This window comes from Mauremys mutica, chromosome 6, assembly GCF_020497125.1.
Source record: "Mauremys mutica isolate MM-2020 ecotype Southern chromosome 6, ASM2049712v1, whole genome shotgun sequence".
In the NCBI taxonomy this organism is placed as follows: Eukaryota; Metazoa; Chordata; order Testudines; family Geoemydidae; genus Mauremys; species Mauremys mutica.
In genome coordinates, this window is record NC_059077.1 from 111,055,684 (window position 1) to 111,083,068 (window position 27,385).

General features: G+C 42.6%; 1 protein-coding gene across 1 annotated transcript in view; it reads right to left on the reverse strand.

Annotated features, from left to right (window-relative positions):
* LINGO2 (leucine rich repeat and Ig domain containing 2) overlaps window positions 1–27,385 on the reverse strand; it is a 456,232-nt gene that overhangs the window by 213,831 nt on the left and 215,016 nt on the right. Inside the window, exon 3 of the mRNA XM_045020198.1 lies at window positions 18,550–18,710. The gene's annotated coding sequence lies outside the window, so the exon portion shown is untranslated. The remainder of the gene's footprint in view (window positions 1–18,549; window positions 18,711–27,385) is intronic.

Here is a 27,385-nt window from a genome sequence, read left to right on the forward strand (position 1 = left end):
GCCTCCGGCAGCAGTTTAAAGGGCCCAGGGCTCGGCTGCCGCTACCGCCCTGGGCCCTTTAAACCACTGCCGGAGCCCCCGGCTGCCGCGGCTACCCCAGGGCTTTTGCAGGCTCCGGTGGTTATTTAAAGGGCCGGGGCTGTAGAGGCAGCAGGAATCCCGAGCCCTTTAAAAGCCCCCAGAGCCCTGCTGCTACTCCAGGGCTCCGGGGTCTATTTAAAGGGCCCAGGACTCCCCTGCTTCTACTGCCCTGCCCCTTTAAATAGCCCCTGAAGCCCTGGGGTAGTGGCGGCAGGGCTCCGGCGGCTATTTAAAGGGCCCAGGGCAGTAGAGGCAGTGGAAGCCCCGGCCCTTTAAATAACCCCCGGAGCCCCGCCACTACCCCAGAGCTCTTGTAGCAGGGCTCTGGCTGCAATTTAAAGGGCCTGGGGCTCCAGCCACTGCTGGGAGCCCCAAGCCCTTTAAATTGCCACCCGGGGAAGCTGGGCTGCCCCAGTACGGCGCACTGGCTCTTGCTGGTACACCGTACCGGGGCATACCGGCTTACTTTCATCTCTGCAGTCCCCATTCTGAAGAGCTTGCAATGAAAACAAACAGAATAAAGAAGCATGGAGAAGGAAGCAGTATCCCCAGATGACATATGAGCCTCAGAGAGATGAGGTAATTTGCCCAAGATCACACAGGGAGTCTGTGGCAGAGTTGGAAATTGAACCCAAAACTCCGGAGTCCCTGCCCAGTACCTTACCCAGAAGGCTCAGTTACAGCTGACCAGGGGTTGACAATTGTAAATTGTAGCAACTTTCCAGATTTCAAAATCTGTGTGTGTTTCTCACTGGCATGAAAACAAAACTTTTCAAACAATTTTGCAAAAATGGAATAGAGGTTGAGTGGGTGGGTGGTTGGGGGCACATGTTTTCCAACCAGCTCTAGACTCAGAGCGCCAAATGACGACAGGCAGGGATCTGAAACCAATTCACATTTGTAAAGAACAAAGCAAACTGAGCTCCAGCCACCCAAGGACAGCATGTGTGACTAAGTAAACCCAATAACAAACACCCAAATTAGCAGAATGTACTCCAGATGCTGCTCACAAACCAACTATGAGCTCACAAAGGAAAAACAGCTATCTCTGTTTAATTTCCTTTAGTGCTTTGTTCTGTCTTTTTGGTTAGTGTTGGCAAACTAAAACAGGACTAGGGGCAGAGACTATTTCAAACAACATTTTAAGAACTTCATCATAATAAGGATACAAGGTAAGAAAATGAAGTTACACTGATTTACCCCAGCTGAGGATCTGGCCCAACGGCAGCAGTGGTCCTTGATGAGTCTATGTTCCTTCCTGTGGCTTAGAGGCAGGTAAGCAGCATAATTTAGAGACGATCATGGTTTCCTGGTTTGGATATGAATCATAGTCTTCATGACCTACTGATTGGTCATACAGGAACATGACTCCATCGCCAAAGATAGCATTAGCTCAAATCCTAGGGATTGAACCTTTTCTACCCCTTCACAGCTCTAGTTACAGTACCTAAGTCAGATTACTGCTTGGCTACTGCACTGCACAGTAGCTTCCACGTCAACGGAAGTGTATACCAAGAGCAACAATCCTCAGATTAACTTTATCCAGACAATGCAATATTCTGAAATATTTAAAGAGTAAGATCTCAAAAGGTATCATTTATTCTCAGCGAATGTTTCTACAGCTGTCATTCCCTTTTCACCAGAAGTGTCTGCTAAGGGGCTGGAAGAGAATTTTCACTTATCTGTTTCTATTGTTCAGTGCTGATTTATGTGAACCAGTGTTACTTTAAAAAAAAATCATTCCACTTTCTAGTCACGTTAACGCTTCTTGGCGTGGTATTTGCAGATAATGAAATTACTGGTAGGCAACTGGCATTCATTTTCAGGTGTTTTCAGCTTTTGCATATATTTGATTTCTGTGAGAATCTAGCTGTTATTTGTGTACTACAGAATATCAGTCAGAACTAGATTCCCTCATTTAAAAAAAACACTGTTATACAGAGGAATTAACATTCCAGATGAGACCAATGGACTTGCAAGAAAGTGCAAGAAAACCTGTAGTAGACAGTTTTGTTAAAACCTGCCTCTAGGGGGAATTTCTACTTTGAGGAACTAGGCATTGGCTCATATCCTGCGACATGAAGATTTGTAGCCCTGTACATTTTATTATCTGGTCTGCAAACATAATTTTGAAGCGTGTGTTCTTCAAATAACATAATTTTGAAGAGTGGGTATATTATAAATAAATAATCCCACTAAGCTTTTGAACTCAATGATATTTTGTGGCAATGAGTTCCTCAGGCTAATTGTGTGTCCTTTAAAAAAAGTGTTTCCTATTATTGGTTTCTAATCTCCTGCCTTTCAGTTTCATTCAATGTTCCCCTGAATATAGAACTGGAAGCTTTCCAGATAAGGCAACATAAATCTTTCTAATAATCTAAATTTAGCTTCCAGGACATCTCAGTCTATGGTACCACTAGGACCAACAACCACAACACTCTATATGTTTGTCTAGATATCTCATGAAAACTACAACCTTCAAGAAGATCCACTGTGCTGGTTCTTTATTGGCTATAATTGACTATACAAAAAGCAGAAGGTACGTCAGCTGAGAATTATTGCATAGATGAAGGGAGCAGTACAGAGATGGGGGCCTTATCTCCATAACAGAATGGAAGTTTTCTTAAAAAAACAAAAACAAAAAACCCCCAACAAGTTTTGGTGCTATTTTTGGTTTGTACCTTGGTTTGCTATTGTACCTTGGTTTGTACCTTTGGTTTGTACCTTGTACCTTGGTTTGCTATTTTTGGTTTGTACCTTTTCCTTTTCCATTTAGTTTGCAGCAAGCTGGGGTGTGAACCTACCCAGCACTAGTCTGCTGCACACTAACCATCCATGTGGACACTGTTGACGTGCACTAACAGTTAGTGTCTTTTGATCTACCTTGTTTTGAAACGGGATGAAATTACAGCACATTTGTGAAATGGTAGTGTTCATCAGCAGTCAGTCAGTGGACAGTCAGTGCTCGGCAGGCTTGGTGAGGTATAAATGTTTGTGTAGACACACCCATACTCTGCTATTCAAATAGCTCATAGGTGCCATGCTTAGATTACAAAGTGCCTTATAAAATAATTAAAACTACACTACAGAACATCTTTAGTTTGACACAAAAGAGAAGACTGTGCCTCTCAGATTGTTCAATGGAGGTTCCTTATCCAGGTGTATGTCAAAGAACTCAATCTGCATGAACTACCCATCCAGATTCAGGACCCGATAAACCCACTGTAGTCAATGGAGTCATTCCTTTAACTTCATTTGGCTTTAGATCAGGCATATGAGGAAGGGGCTCCTTTGTTCTTCCAAAAGCCCAAATTACTACCCCAGGAATCCAAACTCTGTCACAACTCTCTTGCCTCTGACTGATTATACCCTCCTGCAGTTGGTACTTCCAGAATGCATTTTGATTTGAGGAGCCAACATATTCATTACACTGTACTTCTGGAAAACCTCAAAGCTTCTAAACTCTATTATTTCCTATTTGATCTGAGCAATCTTTACTTTTCAAAATGTAACTCAAGTCATGTTCTGCATCACATTATACAAATTGTGAAGAATAGAGATTCATTCATATTCCTCGTAAGGTCTCATTTGTTCCCAGATTACATGAAACATTGCAACGGAGAAGCTCTAAATGGAGCATAACAACAACTAAGCTGCACAAATACTCCACACGCAAAAACAGATCTAGTGAATTGGGGAAGAGGGGGTGCTGCTAGTTTCAAGAAAAAGAGAGAGGCAATAGACTGTATTGCATGTTGTTTCATATGCTGCACTAATTTCTCCCAAGCAATGACAACTGAGGTGTCTGTCATACAAGATATCTATTCATCATTGTGCTGTGAAAACAAATGTATTGCTGTATTTGTTTTACCTAAAGAAAACGGAATAACCTACAGATGGAGTAACATATCCTGGACTGTAGAAAATAATCAGAGTGAATTAGAAGCTATAGATCTAGCCATACACTAAACAAGGATCAAGTAATAATCCCCAAAAAAGGAAACACCAAACAAGAGTTTGCATATCTATATGTTTTTCTAGCCCAGTGAGAAGAGATTTCTTGCAAAAAGAACAATGTCATTTTATGTCAGTTTAGGTTTAAATAAAATTTTTTTTTAACAAACATAACTGAGCAAAATCTGAAATTCCTTATTCAATCACTACTCTTGTAAAACTCACCTTGGAGTAGGTCTGAGTAAACATTAAGAATTTTAAGATTTAGCTAAAGTGAATAGGTAGAATACACACCTCTGTAAAGAAAATAAATATAAATAAAATAAATGTTGGGAGCCCAAATAATGCAGCACTGTAGTATAGTAGGAGAACCCAAAAATGAAACTGACTAGACACAAAAATGGACCAGAAAAGTCTACTTTTCATCATCCAAAGCGAGTGAAATGCAAAAATGAAAAACCCAAAATGCTAAAAAATAAACGTGAGTGGTACAGATTCATTCATTTTTAAATTCTAGTGTAATCTGATTGATGCAGCTCGATATTTATTTAAATATGTTTTCATGCTGACACTATACCTTTAAATAGACCTAGGAAAATAACTGGGTATATTGCCGTTCGTGTACTAATTGGAAATTGGACATTTTCTCTCTTCTTCCAATTAAAATATCACTGCAGTTTAACATTTAGAACTCATTTACTTAGGCCAGGTCTACTCTAAATAAGGTTTGCCAATACATCTATACAAGCATAGCTGTACTAGCAAATCTTCCTAGGGCAGACACGGCTTATACTGGCAAAAAAAAGTGATGTTTGCCAGTATAATCTATAGTGATTTGGCAAGCCAAATAAGCTATGTCAGCAAAATAATTTTTAACGGATACCTTCATGTACACTAGGGCTTTTATCGGTATAGAAATGTGGAAGGAAAAAAATGATTCCCCTAACTATGCCAGTAAAAGTTCATTGGCTTTACAGACACAAAAGTTGCATACCAAAATATTTCTAACTCAAGGTGTTCTTGATAAAAATATGTATGCTTGTCTATGATAGCTTGCAGATGCTGAGATATTGATTAAGCATAGCGTAAAGATGTAAATAAGTACTTCACAGTGCGTATAGTGTGATTAGCCCTTTGCAACTAACAGAGTAGTTAATACAACTGCTACTCCTGGGAGAATTCTGCATAAAAAAATTAAAATTCGGTAACAAAAAATATTAAAAATTCTGAGCTAATAGTTTAAAATTCTTCAAAATTCTGCATATATTATTTGTCCAAATAACACAATATAATCACACAAGTTTCAATTATTTTTGGCCATTTATTTCAAAATACCTGTCAGCAAGTATGTCTGTAACAATACAGACAACAAAACAGAGCCAGGAAATGTTTTTTGACAAATAGATTCCTTATTAGGCATATTAATACAGAACTCTGAATAATAATTCATTTAAACTACACTACAGAACCGTATTTCCTGCACACTTCAAAAGCAGTACAAAGGCTTAGCGCAGTCAGAAATAATGGAGGAGCTGAGGGAGAGGGAAGTAAATTGCTGGGAAGGAGCCGGGTGTGAACTTGGAGGGTTGTTGGGTATGGGTGGGAAAAGTATGGAACAGACTTTGGGGGGGGGAGAGGGGCACGGAGGGATTGTTAGGGAGCTTCTGCCATGTAGACCCTTGCTGACCCCTAGCCTCTCCCATTCAGTCAGACACATCTGCCCCGTCCCCATGTGTCCCTGCACCCCGACTTAGACACCCCTTCCTGCATCATCCTGTGCCTATGCGGCTCTGTACACCCTCCCCCATCCCCACCCAGAGACCTGGGTGGGGTCTCTGTGCCCCACCCAGCCACTCCCCCACCCTGTTCCCATGTGTTTCTGTGCCCTGATTCAGCCACCCCTCTTTTCCTATGTGGCTCGATACCTCCTCCCCATCCCCATGTGTCTCTGTGCCTCGATTCAGCCACTTCCCATCTCTATGTGTCCCTTCACTGCCCCCCCCGCATCCCCATGTGTCTCTGAGCCTCCACTCAGCCACCCTCTTTCACTTTATAGCTCTGCACCCCATCACCATGTAGCCCTGCACTCCCTCCCCCCCGTGGCCCAGTGCCTCCACTTCCATTCAACCCCTGCTCCAGTCTGTCCTCCCCCACTAGCCCTTATGAGCCCCTGTCTGACCCCCTCAGCACCCCATATTAAGTGTGAGAAGCCTTTTTAAGCTGTCCCCATAGCCCATCTCCTGACCTGGCCTGACAGGTGCTGTGAAGAAGGCAGGCTCTTTTTCTTCCCTAACTCTCTCTGGTGGGCAAAAGGCAGAACTACAGCAACATTTTGACAGAAGCGTTTTTCTGTGCAAAAAATTAAAAATATGCATGGCTCATTAATTGTGCACACATGCAGTAGCACAGAATTCCCCCAGGAGTAAACTGTCGACTGAGTAATTAGAGAACATGGCTCCAAACAAAGTTACTTCCAAGTACAAATGCATTAGTGAATCCATCTCATTGATTGGAATGAGTTATATCTTTTATCTCAGGAGTGTGAAAGCTTCATAACTCAATAGAGTAGACTACATGAGTGAGTTATGGGCAGATTTTAGCGCAAATGAGATAAAATTATAATTTACTGCTAACCTGATCAATTTTTTTTGAGGGGATTGGGGGAGAAGCCTTGTATTTGACTAAACAGCTCTTCTGATTAACGTAAACAATTTAACACAATCTGTTATTGTCACACATATACACAGACTTGATGCGTTTCAACAATAAACTATTATTCTGCTGAGAGATCAGAGCTTGTTATTGACTGAGTTTTGTTTCCAAAGTGAATTTCTGTCTAAATGTGGCTTTAAATGTCTACAATTTGTCATCTAAGTTTGAAAACCTGACCTGAGCTTTAATGCTGAAACTGAGTGGGAAAGAATGTGTAGCAAGCCACAGCCATAATTAAATTTCAAGTGTTAGCTTTACCAAATATGTTTGAAATTATGGTAAAAATGAAGTGCAAAATAATGATGGGCAAACACCTAAAGGTTCAGAATTGGATCAGCATTAGCCACAAGCCATCTGAAACACTTTGGTTTCAATATCAGGATAGAAATCTTAGAAAAGTTTGTTTTGTGGGATTTATAGCATTTTGTGGTTTCAGAAACAGAACTGTGCAAAAATTTCACCATGAAACCTGCTGATACTTGCCTGGTTCTGTTACATATTTGCTAAGTTCAGAGAGGGTTTGTGTGATATTCAGGGTTATATAAACAATATCTGAACATAGGCTTTAAATAGTATTTGGCTTTTAGCTTGTATATACCAAAATAAAAAAAAATTAACCACAGGAAACAACGTTAGAAAAGTTTTGAGATAAATCCTTTTGAACTAAACCCATTGAGCGCTGCATAGTTCCGATCAGCAATGCCATGAGATCATAGTCCATTTCCTGCTATTTCAGAGCTAGATGTGCGCAATTAGCCTACCCATTAACACATGCCCAATTTTATGTGCAAATCCCTAGTGAGGGGCACGTATAAGGTATTTGCATGAACAAATAGCCAGTGAGTTTCCTAGTAGGTTACATGCATGAATAAGTACATGATTTGTGTATGTACACTGGATGTTTGTGAGCATGTTAAATACATGCAGATATTATTCCTGAGGGCATTCTGCATCAAATAATGAAATATTCTGCCCCCAAAAATAAAAATCCTGCACACAATATTTTAAAATTCTGCAAATTTTATTTGTCAAATAAATTTGGAGGCTCCAGCCTGGCACAGAGGAGCACAGGCCACTGGCTGCACAGAGGTGGGAGATCACTGTGAAGCTCCCCACCCCGGGACATGGTCCCAGCGGTGAGGTTGCACCCAACCCTGACACAGCGCAAGGAGTGGGCCTGCCCCAGATCCCCCTCCATGCCAGGTGCACTAGGGGCGGGCAGGCAGGCTCAGCAAGGCAGGATCCAAGTGTGCAGGGGCTTAGTGTGGGGAGGATCCAGGTGTGGGTTGAGAGGGTTCTGTGTGGGGCAATCTGAGTGCGAGTGGCTCAGTGAGGGATCCGTGTGTGTGGGGGGGGAGGTCTGGATGTACAGGGGCTTGTTGGGGAGTTCTGGGTGCAATGGCACTCTGCAGAGGGGTCCAGGTGCAGGTGGTTGGGACTCAGCAAGGGGGGTCTGGATGTGCTGGGGATAGAGCTCTGTATGGGGGTCTGGTGTGGGAGGATCACTGCGGGGTCCAGATGCTCAGGGAGTGGGACCATTGGGGTGGGGATCCAAGTGCAGCTGGCTGGAGATCAGTTGGGTGGGGATCCGGGTGCAGATGGCTCATCAGGATGGTCCAGATGCAGGGGGAGTGGGGCTCGGCAGGGGGTGTTCTGAGTGTGCGTGGCTTGGCTCGGTGCGAGGGTCTGGGCATCTGGATGCATGGGCGTTGGGCGGATGGGGGAGCAGGTCCTTCTACAGTGATCCCTCCCCCTGCAGCTGAGGAGCGATGGGTACAGGAAGCTGGGGGGGCAGTTTGCAGAGCTTCCTGCAGCCAGGGGAGAAATATGGGGGTGGGTGTGATCCAGCCCTGGATGTCATGCAAGGGAAGAGAAAGTCCCATCCTCCCCAGCCCAGCTGGGACTCACAGCTGGCGCAGGGTAGGAGCCACCAGCTTGGTCTTTCCCTGCCTTGGGCAACCAAAACATACTTCTGGGGAGGGTCGTATGACTGCTCTTGTGGCTTCCCTTTGCTTCCCTGTCAGAAAGACATTGTTCTGCAGGGAAACAAAGAAATCCATGGGGGACATAAATTCTGCACAGGCACAGTGGCACAAAATTCCCCCAGGAGTAATTAAATAAATGAGTGCAGTTGCTCACATCTAACTTTGAAAAGATTGCCCCTCAGTATTCAGGTATCTTATCCAAGCCCCAAAACAAACAAACAAAAATGCAATGACGCTTATTTGACAGTTTGATTAGTGGCTGCCATTTTAGATCAGCTCTTATTTTACTCAATCTAATTCACCTAAATACTAACTTGAGCTGTGCATTCTCTGTGTGAATGCATCTTGCAACAGCTAATCTTCCCTCCTCCCTGAAATGAAAAGCACCATTACCAAATGCTTACAGTTCATGAACAGTAGAGACTGCATGTTCCTGGAACACCTTCCTTCCTTCTTCCAGTCTAAAGAATTCACCATTCAAGGACAACAAGGATCAGTTTTAAGCTACAACACAATAAAGTAAGCATTTAGGCTGAATTTAGCTATTCTTTCACATGTTTAAATCTAGTAAAAAATTAATGCACTGTGTGGTTTATCTGAGAGAAGAGCACATGCCATTACAAAGCAATTCCATAAATGTTTAGCTCCACTGTGTGAAGCAGCAGTAGAACAAATGTAATCAAAGTAGCAGAAGAATTCCCAATATGCAGTAAGAAATTGACCTGCCCATCTTCTTTGCCAGAACACAGCTATGCCTGAAAAACAGTAGCAGGATCAGTCTTACAATTGCATAGAATTTGTTACTATTAGTCATTATTTTTGCTTCCAGTGCAGAATGTGATTATTACAGTGCTGTGTTTTACAACATAAATGTAGATAGGAAAGGACCGAGATTCACCTACGGCTACTCTGAAATCCCAGCAAAATATATTATTGCAAAATTTGGTCCAGAATTTCAAATAGGGGTGTGCATGTGTTTAAGTTCATTTTTTATCTATACAGTAAAAAACCCACCCATAATAAGTACCACACAGTGTCCAGATTCTGTCCTATGCTGTCTGCTTAGGGAAGGGGAGAGGAGGAAAGGGGAAGGGAGAAGCATCCAGATACTGGTTATGTCTCCGACACTCTGGACCAATCTGGGATAATCTAATTATCAGAGGGAGGAATCCAAATACCATGCTATGTCAATACTGAACATGTGCTACCCTACTCCATTAGGATTTTGTGCTGTTACTCACACTGAGTAGTAGAATGGCATTTTTTCTAACCAGCATCTTTTTGATGATCAGGCAAAGAGTGAATATTTATTCACACATGATCTACCTGGCTGGAACCCAGCCTGTTTTACTAGTAACATTCCATCCACTACCTTCTTCATTCTATTCAACATAATGATACTTTGCCTGGGATTGATAACAGTACAATACCATTCCAGTTCAAGCACAAAGATCATCCTTTTGTTGGCAACGCCACAATGGTAGCATCTTTCCAGTTTTGTGGCACTTTTCTTTCATCCATACTTCATTACAGAGTTTTGTTAGTTCCTCCATCAGAATATTGCCTCCTGTCTTTAGTATCCATGCTTGAATTCTGTCAAACAAAGAAGTGTTCCCTTATCTGAAGCATCTGATGGCTGTTTTAATTTCATTGGGTGTTACTGGTCCCTTCTTAGCATTGGCATTTCTCTCTAATCTGTGCTTGATCATTGGCTCTAGACAGTTTAATATAGAACGGAAATATTCTCTCCATCATCTGGCTTGTTCTTCATAAGTTTTTTAATATCCATCCATGAGAACCTCTGATGGGCATTATCTGTGATGGTCTGATTCTTCCTGAGAGGTTTTTCACTATTCTATAGAACTGCTTGAAGTCTCCCCCTGCACTGCTTCTTCTACCTCTGCAGTCCTCTCTTGGACCCAAGTATTTCTATCTTTCTATCTTTGTCCTTTTGTCTGTATCTTGCATCCGCCTCTAAGAATTCTGCCTGTGTCTTGCAGTATTCCTTTTCTGTCTTTGGAGCTTTCCTATAGTCAATCGCTCCCCATATGGCCCATTACTTCCTCTGCTGTGTTAACTACTATCTTCTTTTAGTTTGACCATGTATCTTTCAGACTTTCACCAGCCTGGTCCTGTAAAACACTGGAATGGCTGCTAAATGTAATCTGGAATCTGATCTATGTCTCTTTGTTCCTGAACATCTTTATAGCTATAACAATTTTTGTCTGTCTTGATGATCTTTTTTAGTTTAAGTTGTAACGTTGTCACTAAAAGATAATGTCCTGAGCCAACATCATCTTCTCTGCTAACGCTGACAGCCCTCAGAGAAGATGCCGATGGCCTAGATATACACACATGGTCTATCTGGTTGACAGTCACATTGTCTGGTGGTTTCTATGTGAGTTTATGAATCCTCTTGTGCTGGAAGATCCTGCCTTCTATCTTTAGGGTGCCTGTGCAAAAGAGAATCAAGAGTCGTCCATTTTCAGTTCAGATGCCTTCCATTGCTGTGCCCATGACTCTTTCCCAGCCAGTAGAGTTGTTGCTGACCTGTGCAATGAAGTTGCCTACACTGAAAAAAAGCTACTGCTTGGCAAAAACCCATCTTAATCATCTTTACTGACTAAGAAAGTGATCAATAGTATCCACAGGGAGAACTTGTGAAATATTGCTAAAAGCTATGGGGTGAAACTGATCCACATAATAAGGAGTTTATGATGGAAGTGGATGGATGGCATGATCAGATACAGGTCTGGGGGAATGGTTCAATAATGTGACTGGAGTTAGACAAGGGTGTGGGTAATCACCAATCCACTTTGCATTAGCAATAGACTGGGTGATGAAGCAGGTGTGAAATGGGTTAGTGGAGATGAGTTATAAGACCTTGACTTTGCTGATGACATGGCTTAAGTATGATGTAGAACAAAACGACTGGCCTTACATTAGAGGTAGATAAGGAAAGAGCAAAAATTGGACTGACAATAAATGCAGAGTAAACCAAGATTATGAAGACAGGAAATGGGACAACAGATGCATATGAGTGTACGTGGATGGAAAAGAAACTGGAAAAGTTGAAGAGTTCCATTATCTGGGGAATGTGAGGACATTTGGAAACAGCTGCGATGAAGATATCCATATGAGATTAAGAAAAGCAAACACTACTTTGGGGACAATGAACAACATCTGGTCAAACAGAGATCTCGACACCAAACTAAAGGTCAGATTATACCATGTGATTGTACTGAGCATGCTACTGTATGGAGCAGAGACTTGGACACTGACAGGGCTAACAAAAAGAGATTGTAGGCTGCCATCACAGATGGTTGAGGAAGATACTACACATTTCATGGAAAGACAAAATAAATGACAGAGAAGGACATTTTACAAAATATTATCAAAGAAAAGGTTCAAATGGCTGGGACAGGTACACTGTATGGAAGACAGAAGACATGCTAAGCAAGCATTAAATTGAGTGCCCAAGGAAGGAAAGAGAACATGAGTAAAGCCAAGGAAGAACTGGAAGAAGGCACTGATAGTGGATTTTGAAGGCACTAGCATTACCTGGGAGGAACTAGCAAGCAACTGTAATCAACAGAGGAGCAGGACTTCCTGATGTGTCAGCAGCACAGGAAGGTGTAAGAGTAGTAGCAGCTATCTCGGTCAATTTCAACAGGACGACTTGTGAAGTAAGATAAGAGTCAACCGTAATAGCTGTGTCAGAACGAAGTATCAGGAAGCAGCAAACCATCAAAGCAATCTAACTTGAGATAGTGGCTAAAATGAAGGAAGGTGGAGAGCTTTGTTCTTCCTTTGGTGGAATCAATAGTGGTGTTATCTGTGCATAGTGTTTGCAAAATATATGGTACTTACATACTAGGATGATAGGCATATTGGATAGATTGGATAGATTTAGTGAGATATTCAGTCACCTTTACTCATGTTGAGTAGCAGCTTACTCTGTTAGTAGTCTCATTGATTTTAATTGGTTTCCTTGCAAAGTAAACTACCAGAGTGAGTAAAAGTGGCAGACTCTAGCCAATATTATATTAAACAATATATTAAATTAAATGGATAACTGTAGATTAGATTGGCTAGAAAGACAGATGACCAATGGTGATGGCAGGATCAATCTGAATTTAAAGATAAAAAACTCTAGCTCAGATTAAGTTTGGAAAATTTGGATAACATTAGAAATACACGCACCATAATTCACTCACAAAACTTTATAATTTACATTGTTGTGTCCATTAAAGAAAGATCCTAGACCTAGTAGAAATTCAGGCAGCTGAGATTTGGGCATAGGAGCTACAGCAAAATGAAACATTTTACAATGTTGTGTCATTCTGTCTTCACTCCATACAAGCAATACCTATTCATTACTGAGACCAGTTTTTGGCACACAGGTTGCAATTCATCCTTAACTCATCCTGTCTTCTACTAAGCTAGTGAAGCCGGTATGGTCTGTAAGATCATCTCACTATCCTGAGACCCGTAACAAAGGCTCAAGGCATCATCTGCAATTCCGAGATAAGGTGAGCTGGACTAAATGCATAAATTCTGAATTCCTAGGCTTAAGACAACACACACATATTATTGTCTTGCAAGTGTATTTAATACTGTTCCTATCTGATTTTGTTTGGTTTTCAATCATAACATGTTAATAAAAAAACCCCACAGACACAGAGGTTCCAAAGGAAATTTTAAAAGACATTTCATTGTATAACTATATAGTAAGGCTACACACACACACGAACAATTTACTCAATAGACCATGACAGCTCACCTGAAGCTGCTAAGACTGATCATTTCAAAAACATATTTAGGGGCTTCTTAAAATGTCTATTATTTACTTGACCAACCACGAACTATTGTGCAATTCTGGATTAGGAACTTTATAAGAAACTCATTTTTAGCTCGATACATTCTGATGGTCAAACATTTTCTTTTCCATTTTGTAATGGGAACAAAGATGTACCCATAGCTAAAATAACAGCACCAAACATACCAAACATACTCTATCACTCTTTCATTCTCATCCCATCACAGGAAGAAACTTTTCTTGTGTACAAGAGGCAACTGTAAAGCGTCTCTCTCATTACAATGGTACAATATGTTGGTCAATAAGGGATCAGGATGGGGAGAGGAATGACCCAAAACTATGCAAATCCCAAAAGAAGAAAAATATGCCATTATTCTAAAGAGCCAGCTGAACCCCAAAGGTTTCAGGGGTGCAATTCATTATGGATAATGACCCACACAGTGAGATGATTTTCTGATCCTCTGCTCTCTGCAAAAAAAATATCTTTAAATCTTGGAGCTAGTCAGGCTGGAAATACAGTCGAAATAGCATATTTTCGGCAATCCTACCACAGTGCTGACCAGAAACAAGAAATGCAGAGGGATTCAAAAATAAAAATAGCAAAGCTGGGAAGACATTATCCAAACATCCTGACTTAAAGTTTGGTCTGACACAGGTTCCAAAAAAACCCAAGAACCTATTTGCTTATTCCTAGGTACAGACCAAAATTCAGATGAGCGTTCAGATTTCAAACATCCCCAAAGCGTAGGGCTACTCAGATGCAGGGCTTAGGATGCAGCCTGGTTTCTAATAGTAATTCTGTTTTTTTGTCCCCTTTTCAACTAGGACATGCTTTACCCAGTCTTTTCAGAAGAGTGCCTAGAGTGAAACAATCTAGGTAGCTTTCCATAGCAGTTTAATTAGCTTTATTTGTGAACATGTTGGTGAATGTATCTGACACTTTCTCTTCATGTAATGTTTCCTCCTCTGCCTGCTGAGCTTGCTCAAGAGTTGAAATTTAATGATTGATGAGATGATTAAATAATGAATAGAGGGATAAAGCCTGAAAGATAAAAGCCTCATAAGAGATATAAAGTTGTGAAGAAGCTTCCCCGTTTTTATTGACACATACATTTCAAGAACAGGATTAGGAGATTTCATTGGTTAGTTTTCTAGATAATGCAAGCACTGGCCATCTGAACATGGCTGAATAATTTTGGCTAGTCTTTGCGATAGCTGGGTTTGCTCAGCCATCCCCTGGGCGAAGCTTTCAGCACTGCGGCTAGCAGCAGACTGGAGCTACAGTGGGATTTCTGATCAGTGCCTATCTATTGTAGCTCTGCTTAACTATTTTCAGTCCAGGAAGAGATAGAGGAATGCCAGTTAGTCCTCCCAGCTCAGCGTGACAGCCAGCCACACTCCCCACTTCCTTTAGCAATGAATTGGGGATGATTTGGAAGAAGACTGCTCCTAAGCATCCTCCATATCCTGAATCTATTAGTAAGAAGGAAAAAAGGATCTCTCCAGAGGTTCTGCCCAGACTCTCTTTCTGCTATTCAAGTGTGAGGGAAAATAAAGAGGGTCTCCTTCTTAAAGGCCTAACATTGCGTCTCTTGGATCCAGAAGTGAAGATCCTGCCCCCCTAAGACTCCCATTTTCCCAAAGGGTTAGGGGACAGGACTGTGGCCTACTGCCCCCTTTTCACCCCCGTAAGGGTGGGTGGAAGGGGTAGCCCGAGGTCTTTGGGGTAGAGATAAACTAGATATAGAGGGGGCACTGAGGCTGATATCAGGTTTCATAAGATATTCAGGGAGGGTGGGAGAGAATCAAGAACATATCTGAACAGTTGGACCCTCTATTAGAGTCCGTGGTCATATCAGTACCAACCTGTTCACTCATCCCTAGTGCACCCAAATGATAGAATATTTTTACATGCATGTAGAAGCGCACTACTGTAAACATTTGAGCTCTATTCACAGCAGCATGTCTGTCTATTGCACTTCTATAATAACCCTGATGGAACGACACAGCACAAAATCATTTCACAATAACCAATCGGTTAATTCTTCAAAATCTCAATCACGTCACAGACTTCAGATTAATACAAGGAGTGCATGCTCAGCTTTCTTGTGAATGCTCATGGTGATGTAATACCATCCCAGGCTCATCACTTTCTCATATATATAATTTACTTTCATACCCAAAGAAGTGCTTTGATGTGCCCAAGCACAAAGAAGGTGCTGCTATTAAATGAGAGGGAAAAAAAGGATGTCAGTTGTATAATCAATAGCAAAATTTTCCCATTTAAAAAAATCCTATAAGACAACAAACATGTAAGAAGTTTTACTATTTGGAGAGTTCATGTAACACCCACCCCTCCCCAAAGTACTGAGGTGAGAATAGGCTCCTATAAAAACATGCTGGTTCTTGATTTATGGGCCAGGCCTATCCCCACCCTTGAATGATGCACAGGGCCTTGACTACTGTGGTAAATATGCGCTTCTGCTGTGCAAAGGAGGGGGAAGATGCTAGGAGCTTGTTTGGGGTTTCTGTAGTTCCCCCAGAACTGCAGGGCTATTCCCCCATCACCACAGAATGGTGATTTCAGGTGGGAGAACAAGGGATAGTAGAACCAGAAGAAATGACCCACCAGTAGGCAATCTGGTGACGCAGGCTATGAGCCAGAAGCAAGATTTGCCCCTTAATGCTAATTGTGTGGTTAAATGTAACATTTCTGAGACCTAAACCTTACCTATATTTATCACTAAGTCATTTCTATAGCACCATATGTTTGGGGGCACTTTACAGACATATTAAGGGACCCTAATTTCAGAGTGGAGTCAATGCACTGCATGGATTCCTCAGTAAAAATCAGCAACCCAGACGATGTATAGATCGTAGGATGAGAGGAAGGGATTAGCAGGAGACGGGGTTCATCTTTTTCCCAGGATCTTTTAAAATATGACAGTTTTAAAATATATTTTGTTTATATAGTCTAGGCAAGATAGGATGGCTAGGAGTGGAAGGCAAGTGAAAAATGGGAAAGTTTGGGAGGACCTAGAAAGGAGGATTTGATGCATCTATTTGTAGACACAGCATGTATCATATCCTATACAACATCTTAGACTACAAATCATAGTTCCACCACTGCCTGCTTCCTTCCATTTTGTCCACAAATTAAGTTTCACAAAGACTTTTCATAAAGTGGATAAAAAACTGGGCATTAGGAAATAAGGATTATCTAAGCATAAATGGTTCTGATTCACCAATGGATTACTCCAGTTTTAAACCGATATAAAGGTATTTCAGCAGAGCTACACCACAATAAAACTGGAATAAAAGAGTTGGGTCTATGATAGACACATACTGTCAGCCTATAGTTCACCTAGAATAAAGTAACCTTAGGGCTAGAGAGAAAGACCAGTACATGAAGCCCAGAGGTTAAACAATGTGTTTTTAACAGAAAGCACTACCATTAAACTTCTTTAATACCACACGAATTTCAGCTACAACACTATTTATTCTGCCATCTTATTTCAGTCATTAGTTGTGTTGCTGCCTTCTACGCCTGCCAAAGTAACAAAGTATAACACATGCAGCACAGCTTTGGTGAAAATATCTGAAACAAATATATTCATTAAATAATTACTTCTGAATTCAAAGGACAGACATTATGAATATATGATTAAGTTTGTAATCAGGTTTACAAATATGCCTCTTGCTCTAATTATTGTTTTTTATCTTCAATGCACTGATGAACAGTGAACCGGCTGTATTCCCCTCCTCCTCCCAGTCATTACAACAAAAATAGTTCTGTCAATATCTGTTACAGTACATATATACATTGAGAAAATTTAACAGACTCATAAATGGCCCCTTTTACTGGGTCACAAAACAGATGATGAGTAATATTGACTTTAACCAGTGTCAAATAAACATGGAGTTTTATGTCCCAAGGAGGACAGTCACTAGCACCACCAAGCAGTCAGGCACTTTGTTCATGGTGTCAGACTAATGAGTGGTTTCTACATTTTGGCTTAGCTGCAATCTCGCATGGGGGAGGGAAGAAAGATACAGAGAATCAGGGGATGGGGAGAAACACCTACCAAACTACTGAGATGTCTATTGGAGACACAGCAGATGAGCTTAATTTTGGTTATTCAGTAGGGGCTGATCGACTCTCATCACATCAGATGACATCAAATTAAGTAAATTAATTTTTATGGATAGTTCTGAGCAGGGAGATTAATTAGCCTGGCACCAAAAGGTAAGGAAGGGTTCTCAGGCTCTTGAAATAAAACAACACATATGCTGGCCATTCTAAGTTGCTACAGGCCTGAGCTTTACCTTTCTTCCATTGAGTTCAGACTAGTGCAATGCCATTGAGTTCAGCAGAGTTCCTCCTGATTTACGCAGATGTAAGGGACAGCAGAGTCCATCCCCTTGGATTTTTGTCCTTTGATTAAGTCGAAAACATTTTTCTTTCTCAAGAAAGCAAAATTTCTCAGGTAATGCATGAGCTATTTGGAAGTGAAATTGAATCATCTCTTTGTATCTGTTTGCAGAAAACAGATTTCCACAGTAATATCCAAAAAGAATATCATATCCAAAAAGAATGGATATGATAGTGCAAACATTCTAGACCAATAGGAACTCTAATACAGTTTTTATGGAAAAACAAGTGCTTACCTTATCACAATTTAAGACACACACACACACACACACAGAGTAAATATAATGTCTAAGCACATCTTTGTATTCCTACCTATTGTTCAGAGGTATGTGATTAAAATTGTATTGTTCCTATCTAATGTGAATCTTAAGCCTGGTCTTTGCCTTATCGCACCTGGAGAATAGAAGGATTAATTTAAATGACAGACATCGCTCTGAGATAATACAGTAAAAGTAGCCATATAATATAAAAAACAAAGAGGAGAGCGATATATAATGCTATGGACAACTGCAGTTAATAGAAGTCCTGGAAGCTGTCAATAAATTAACTGATTTCAATAGTCTTACCTGTTACACTATTAGTAAATGTCCAGTCCTTGGCTGTCTACCATATGAAGCTCTTGGCCACTGGGTGAAGTCAAAATAGAGTATTTGATCATAATAATCCCATCCTGTCATGGACAACAGCATCTCTCACGGCACCACAACTCAAACTGCTCGAAATGAACCTGTAACACAAATATTCTTTTATTTTAATTGAAAAATAGTCAACCATGTCCAACAACCAGGGGCATCACTAGTTAATCAATAAGTGCTTCATAACGGAGCATTTACAAACCCATAAATGGCTCTTGATAAACATTAAGGCCAGAGACTGTAAAGCTTTTGATCCACAGAAATTGTTTTTGCTGAATATGTGTTGCTATACCATGTAGTTATCGATCTACTAAAACTGTCAGGCTTAATAATAATATATTTATCTTTAAAAAGTTACAGCTGTCCACCACGACTCTGCTGCAAACACAGCTGTGGGTCCCCTCTCAGAGAGGGTCCCATTCAACACCCTTTCCCCAGGCAAAGCCAAAAGGAATTTTATCTGAGAAAGGAGTGATGAGTAGAACTCAGTAATTTTTGGGCGTTCCATAGTGGGCTTCCCAGCTGACAAACAGTACAAGGCTGAATATAAACCAATATCAGGCATGTATTCTTTTTGCACTATCACTTACATATAAGAAAAAAACGTACATGTAAAGGCAAAATATTCAGGACCAGATGCTCAACTGGTATAAACAAATACACAGTCAGTGGAGCGACGCTGATTTACACCAGCAGAGGTTCTGGCCCTCAACATTTACGCAACGTTAAGATTGCATCATTTTTAAAAAGTCAAAAAAATAAACATTTCAGCTTCCTACAGCAACATCTACTCACTCCCGTGACACATTCTATAAACTGTGTGGTAGACATTTAACAAGAAAAGCCAGAATTGAACTGTACCATGGGTATTTATTTTGCCGTGGGCGTTCTCTATCTTGCCCCAGGTTTCTATCAGTGGAAGCCAGGCTGTGGCTCCCAGCAGCAGTAAAACTGCCTGGAGAATTTGGCTGCAGTGATACTATTTTTGTTCAACTTCCATTTGACTGGACAGTTCAGATCTCACTGGCAACGTCCACAGAGCGGCCAGGGGATATCAGGGCCACGGCACCCAGAAGAGGCAGTGATTCCTTTGGGGCCCTTCAGCTTTGCCATTGAGTTTAAAGCACACAGGATCAGCCCCTCATATGCCAAAAGAATCAGCTGCAGAACTAAATGTTAACAATAGAAAGAGACACTTGTGCATCTAAGATTATAACTCTTATTGAGCCTCTGCTGGAACTTAAAGCTGATTTTGTCATTGCCTATGGAACACTCTGGGAAGCTGGCAGTGTATTCACCACCTGCTCCCTACCCCTAGAGGTGAATGCCATCTTCTTGAATATTGCTTACATTCTATTATACATGGCAAATGCGTGTGTGTCTATGGGGGAGAGGTTCCCCCCGCCATCATATTCCAAAAAAACAAACCGATTTTTCCTCTAACTTTTAAATCTTTCACCATTGGGAAGACACTAAGTCTGACACATTTTTGCTTTAAAAGATAAAGGTTACACAGCTACAAATGAGCTAAAACATGAGGGCCATAACAGAAACTGTTCTGCAACCTAGAGTGATCATTAGCGTAACCAAGAGAAGCAAAATGGTATTTACAAACAAATGACAGGATAAAAAAGAAACCCATGTAGTAAAAATGTAAAGTAAACAAAAAAACCCCACAAAACATATTTTGCCCAATGTTAAGGAGATGGTTGGTTGTATCTTATGCACAATACACCACCAACAAAAAACAGTGGTAGATTTATTGCAGGCTTCTGGGTGAGTTTAGCTGAGAAGGCAGCAGTGTACAGAGATCAAACATAGGTACTTGGATGCACCCATATTAATAAGGATCAAGACTAATAGCTCTGTTCTGATCTCCTGTACTCAAGGTCAGATGAACACTTATAGTGTTAATACAGGTGGGGACTGATCCTGCACCAAGATTTTACTGTGAGTTTTGCCATTGAGTTTAATATGCACAGGATCAGCCACTAATATGCATAAAGGATCAGAAGCAGCAGGAAATTTTAACAAAACACAAAACGAGACACCCATGTGCATCTAAGATTACAGCTCATAATGTTCCTTAGCTATAAATGTACTGCATCGGGCCTTTTTTGTAGCTAGCTATCCCGTGGTGACATTTCCACAGAGGTGGCAAGAAGGAATTAGGTAGGAATGTAACATCACACACACACACACACACACACACACACACACCAACATGAACAAATATGTAGCCATTTATCAATGAGTAGATCTCTCAACAAGAAAAAGGAAAACATGGTTTAATTCAATTATTGTTTGTACAGCGCATACAATGCATAACATTTTGAATATGTGCTAATTAAAAGCTGCACATGTGCCCAGGTGCACATGGTACTTAAGAAAGTAAGGCCAATATTTTCAACAGTGATTAGTAAATTTGGATACCTCAACATTGTTATGATCAGCATGAGACACCTTAAAAGGGGTATCAGAGGTGAAAAGGCAGAAGATGATGGGATCAAGAGGATCAGCTGAACAGAGGAAGGGCAGGTAATTCAGGGACTGGAGGTTGAGAGTAAGGGAGGACACTACTAAATCAGAGAATGGGATGAAGAAGGGGAGGATGGCTTGGGGTCCAGGCAGAATAGAGGGTGAGGCCATGGGAGGAGGAGAGCTTGCACTTGATACTAACACTTGAAAGGACAAAAAAAAAGTAGAAAAATCTTGTGCAGAAAGCGAAGTGGGGAGGAAGCTAAAGGCAGGTCTACACTACGGGGGAAAATCGATATAAGATACGCAACTTCAGCTACGTGAATAACGTAGCTGAAGTCGAAGTATCTTATATCGATTTACCTACCGTCCTCACGGCGCGGGATCGATGTCCGCGGCTCCCCATGTCGACTCCGCTACTGCCGTTCAGGTTGGTGGAGTTACGGAGTCGACAGGAGCGCGTTCGGGGATCGATATATCGCGTCTAGATGAGACGTGATATATCGATCCCCGAGAAATCGATTGCTACCCGCCGATACGGCGGGTAGTGAAGACGTACCCTAAGAGTGCATAAGACGACAGAGAGAGAAGAGGTGACAGAGGGAAGGCATGCACGCCAATCAAGGGGGGGAGGCATATGGCAGAATTTAAGGAAGAGCAGACAAATTGAGGAGTGCAGAAAATCAGTGTGGTCTATGGATTTTCACAAGAGTTGCTCAATAGCACAGGAACATGAACAGTGAAAACTGATGCAAAGGGGGAGCAATGATTGCTGATTGATGGGATGGACTGAACAGTGGGAACTGTGGGGCAAATGAGGCAAGAGCAGAGGAGGGGATGGTATTGAACAAAGACACCAGGGATCCGGCAGAACAAAGATGCACCAGTGCAGGGAGGTGGGAGGGATAGAGAAATCTGAGCTGCTGGACTATGACCAGAGGTGAGTGAAGAAACGTTTGATCGAGTAGGAGGATGGGGAGAGTGAGTGATAGTGAAGGGCAGTAAAGTGGTAAGAAATGTAACAGATTTACTTCAACATATTTCCTCAAGAAACAAAGTAAAATAAAAACAGCCCACTGTCCCTTACGTCCATGATGTTAGGTGTCTTTGTAGTGTACCCAGTGTTTCTACCCAATGCATTGCGAATCATGGAACAGAAATTCTGGGTTAGTATTCCAGTCACGGACACAAATTGATTACGTTTAGTTTTCCAGAAAAGGAAAAAGCACAGGATCGAAGCTGGTTAATACCCATTTACCTGCCATGGATTTTAGACTTGGTCCCAATGCCAAGGTTTTGACCAAGAATGTTTTAAAAATAAGGTTCAGATTACTGCAAATGCTAGAGACAAATCAATTGTTTTATTCTTAAGATTTCATTTTGCTTGTCATCTAAGAGCTGCTCTACTGGACAGGTTTGAGCTCGCAACCTTTATTCTTTTTGTTAATTACATAAAATGGTCCAAAGACTGAAGCATCAACAGCTTTCTTTCACCTCCCATTGCCTTGTGGCAGATCAATGTAATCTGTCTTACAACAATATATTATTTTACTGCAGTAAAAGGAAACTTGACTGGTCTCTCCACTCTGCCTGTACTGCTTTTAATGAAACTGTATTAGCAATGATTTTACAGGGTACAAGCATTCAACAAAGCTGGTATTAAAAAGGAAGTACAAGTAGGAAAGACCAAACATGGCACTACACCTAAAATCCCCCGTGCGCCCATTAACCTAGATGGGCTCAATATCTAACTTCCAGTATTTCCTCCACTTACTCATACCTTCTGTTATTTCTATCCCACTTTCTAAGAAGAAAGAACTGACAATAGAACTGAAAATATAAGCTAAGGGCTGCATTGTACCTTTAAAAGCACAGTGCCATAGTACAAGGATACAGGGAGCTTGCAAAGGCTTTGGGCCTGAGGCAGATGCAATGGGCCTGAATCTCCATAGCACTGCACCTTGCATAAGCATTTCCACCTGTGCAAATCAGGCACATAGTGCTACCGGGTAAGAAGAGTGGCATTATGCACCCACTGTGCACAGGTGGAAATGGTTGCATGAGGTTTAATGCAATGCAGAATCTAGTCCAACATCTTCAGGAACTTTGTGACAACAAAGGCAAGAGCAGCTCCCAGGCACATCCTCTCCCAAGGTGCAGCATGCCCTTTCCCCACACAGCACCAATTCTGCGGCCTGACAGAGTGCAGGCAGAGCTGTGGCTTGGTCTCTCCCTTCCTTTGGGAAGGTTAGCGCTACCGATGGCATAAGCCTTTTGCAGATCTTGCCCTGTTTACGTGCAAGAAGAAGGACTGTGTCTGGCTCTTGGCAAGGGCACAAATGCGGGAGAAGTTCCTTGCCCCTTGCCCCCTCCTTATTTATCCTGTTTATTATGGCAGAGCCTAGGAGCTAACCAAGAACAGGGCCCCATTGTGCCAGGCACTGTACATACACAGAATGAGACACCATCCCAAAGAGCTTACAATCTAAATAGACAAGAGAGGCAACAGGATGGGAGAAAGGAATAATACAGGCACGTAGAGCGAAGCGTGCAGTGATGGTAAGGGTCATGTGAGATCTGACAGCCTTTTCGTTTGGCTTGGTTATTTAAATCCTTTTGATGAGAGAGGATTAGCTAGATGAAAAGACAAGGCAAGCAAGGGGGCTGGAGCCCAACAGCCAATCAGCATAGGGGAGAGAATGACCAGAGCTATCACTGCAGAAAGCAGTCTGATGGCTTTGGTTAAACTACCTTCTGCAGCCAGCTGCAGTACCACACCAAATACAACCTAAAACACGACAGATTTTATAGTGTTTACAACATGCATCTGGCCATAGACCACGACACGCAGTCGTGGTCCTGGCCTGTACATGTACACAGATGCAGCAGAACAGTAGGGACAATAGCAATGCAAGCTTCTTGTAGCTCAGCCCTGTCAGGAAAGGACCACCTGTAGGAATGACAAGTCTTTGCCGTCTCTGACCTGTTGCTGACTGCCAACAAAGGTGCCAACGAGATTCAAGTGTGGTGGTAGGTTTTTGCGACGGGGACACCTGTCTGTTGGGAAGTGGACTGAGGACACCGAACAGTCATGGAAATAGCACCCTGCCCACTACCTAGGCTATCTCAGTTGAGCAACCACCAGTAGTGCTAGAAGGAACATTTCCTAGCATGCTGATGCATAATGGAGGCTGGGGGTTACCATAGCACCCGGAAGACCCATTGTGGAGTGGGAGAGAGGGGAAAGGACCCCTTAAATGGTCTTTGAAGATGTCTGGTGAGGGGAAAGGGTTAGCCAGCAAACCCACCCCAACCCCTAGGACAGCAGGGCCATACAATTAGCAAAGAAGAGTTTCACTTGGTTTGGGGTTTCCCTGGCAAGTCTTTCCACAGCCCTTCTCATGTGCCTTTTGGGCTTCTACTTAAGTCCAAGGAGAAGCCTCAGTAGCTCAGCTGTCATCTGGAACACTTACAACCTGGTCAACCCCAAGCACTGAACAGTCAGGATTCAAACCCCAAAATGAGGCGATTTTTTAAAAATAATAAATGTTGGGTTCTTTTTATTTGCCTTCTGGTTTTTGAGCCTTTGGGGTTCATGTTTTCAAGTTTTCCTACACAGCCAAAAGGGCTAGAAACTTACTTTATGCACAGATTCTCACACATTCCACCTGACTCCAGGAGCTGGGGCTTTACCAAACACAACATACAATCACGAGAGTTGACAACACTGCACTGACATTTTTCTTTCAAGCCTCTTCTGACAAGAGAGCAAAACAATAACAAAACATTCACCCTGAATAGGTCACTCATGTTCCATCTAGGAGGAGGGCTGGAACAGATGCAAGTGAGGGCAGCTTGCTATGGGTAGACTGAGATGATGGGTCCATTTCAGCCCTTCCATAAACAAAAACAAACAAAATATATAAATCTAAGGCAAAACCTCTGAGCTCATTTTTAACCAAAGTTTAATTACAACATTAATACCAATAATAGACACACAGTTATTTTATTATCAAAATCGAAAGAACCTATCTTAAACTTTATGTGTAAAGTCCACTGGATGATAAATGTTTCTTTTGAAACACAACTTGTCCAGTAAAACTTGTAAAATTAATTTAGTGCAGGACAGGCAGTTCTGTAAACCAAAATCCTTTATTGAGCCATAGATCAGATATAGCATGAGCTGTGGTAATACAAGCTTCTGCACCCTGCCCAGCAATGTGCCTCAATCCTGACCTGGAAGAGCTACCTCTGAGAGATGAAAGTGTAAATTCATTCAGTCCCTTGGTCTTTCTTCTGAGTCTGCCAGCAAAAGGATCCATTGTGATATGCTGGACACCTGTTTACTAGGAATACACTAAAGGTATGTCTACACTACAAGAGTAGTTCGATTTAACTTAGGTCAAATTTGTGGATTCGACCTTATGAAGTCGAATTTGTGTATCCACACTAAATACACTAATTCGACTTTGTGAGTCCACAGTAACGGGGCAAGCGTCGACATTGGAAGCGGTGCATTCTGGGCAACTATCCCACAGTTCCCGCAGTCCCCGCTTCCCATTGGAATGCTGGGTAGAGCCCCCAATGCCTGCTGGGGGAAAAATGTGTCGAGGGTGGTTTTGGGTAACTGTCGTCATTCAACCGTCACTCCCGCCCTCCCTCCCTGAAAGCGCCGGCGGGAAATCTGTTACCGCACTTTTCTGGTCAGTGACAGCGCGGACGCCACAGCACTGCGAGCATGGAGCCCGCTGCGATCATCGCTGCACTTATGGCCGTTGTCAACTCCTCGCACCTTATCGTCCACCTCTTCCACAGTCAGCTGCTGAGAAATCGGGCGAGGAGGCCCCGGCAGCGCGGTGAGGACATGAAGTGTCAGAGTGGCACAGACCTCTCACAAAGCACGGGATCCCGCGCCGCGGAGATCATGGTGGCAATGGGTCACGTTCATGCTATGGGACAGCGATTCTGGGCCCAGGAAACAAGCACGGACTGGTGGGACCGCATAGTGCTGCAGGTCTGGGATGAATCACAGTGGCTGTGAAACTTCAGGATGCGTAAGGGCACTTTCCTTGAACTGTGTGACTTGCTGGCCCCTGCCCTGAAGCGCCAGGACACCCGGATGCGAGCAGCCCTGACTGTGCAGAAGCGAGTGGCCATAGCCCTCTGGAAACTTGCAACGCCAGACAGCTACCGGTCAGTAGCGAACCACTTTGGCGTGGGCAAATCTACCGTGGGGGTTGCTGTGATGCAAGTAGCCCACGCAATCGTTGACCTACTGCTCTCAAAGGTAGTGACCCTGGGAAACGTTCAGGTCATCATAGATGGCTTCGCCGCGATGGGATTCCCAAACTGCGGTGGGGCTATAGATGGGACTCACATCCCTATCCTGGGACCGGCCCACCAGGCCAGCCAGTATATTAACCGAAAGGGCTACTTTTCAATGGTGCTGCAAGCACTGGTGGACCATAGGGGACGTTTTACCAACATCTACGTCGGGTGGCCGGGCAAGGTTCATGACGCGCGTGTTTTCAGGAACTCTTGTCTGTTTAGACGCCTGCAGGAAGGTAGTTTCTTCCCGGACCACAAAATAAGTGTTGGGGATGTGGAGATGCCTACAGTGATCCTCGGGGACCCAGCCTACCCGCTAATGCCCTGGCTCATGAAGCCCTATACAGGCGCCTTGGACAGTGACAAGGAGCTCTTCAACTACCGGCTGAGCAAGTGCAGAATGGTGGTGGAGTGTGCTTTCGGACGTCTCAAAGGGAGATGGAGGAGCTTACTCACTCGCTCGGATCTCAGCAAAACCAATATCCCCATTGTTATTGCAGCTTGCTGTGTGCTCCACAATCTCTGTGAGAGCAAGGGGGAGACCTTTATGGCGGGATGGGAGGTTGAGGCAAATCGCATGGCTGCTGATTACGCTCAGCCAGACACCCATGCGATTAGAAGAGCCCAGCGGGAAGCGCTGTGCATCCGGGAGGCTTTGAAAGCTAGGTTCCTCAGAGAGCAGGGTAACCTATGACTGTCCAGTATCTTTACAGAGAAGCTGAACCTGCCCCTGTTTCAGTTACTATTGACTTTTTTCAGCGGTTACATACCCCGTTCACCAGGTTTCCCCCCTTCCAACAGACGTTTAAAAATAAAGTTATTGGAACATTTTTAATTAACAAAGCTTTCTTTACTAACGAATTCGCGTTAAAGGGTTCAAACAGGGACGCAGACTGTGGTGGGTACGGTGTGCAGTGATGTACAGACCGCTTCTACACTCGAGGACTGACAGGCTCCTGCT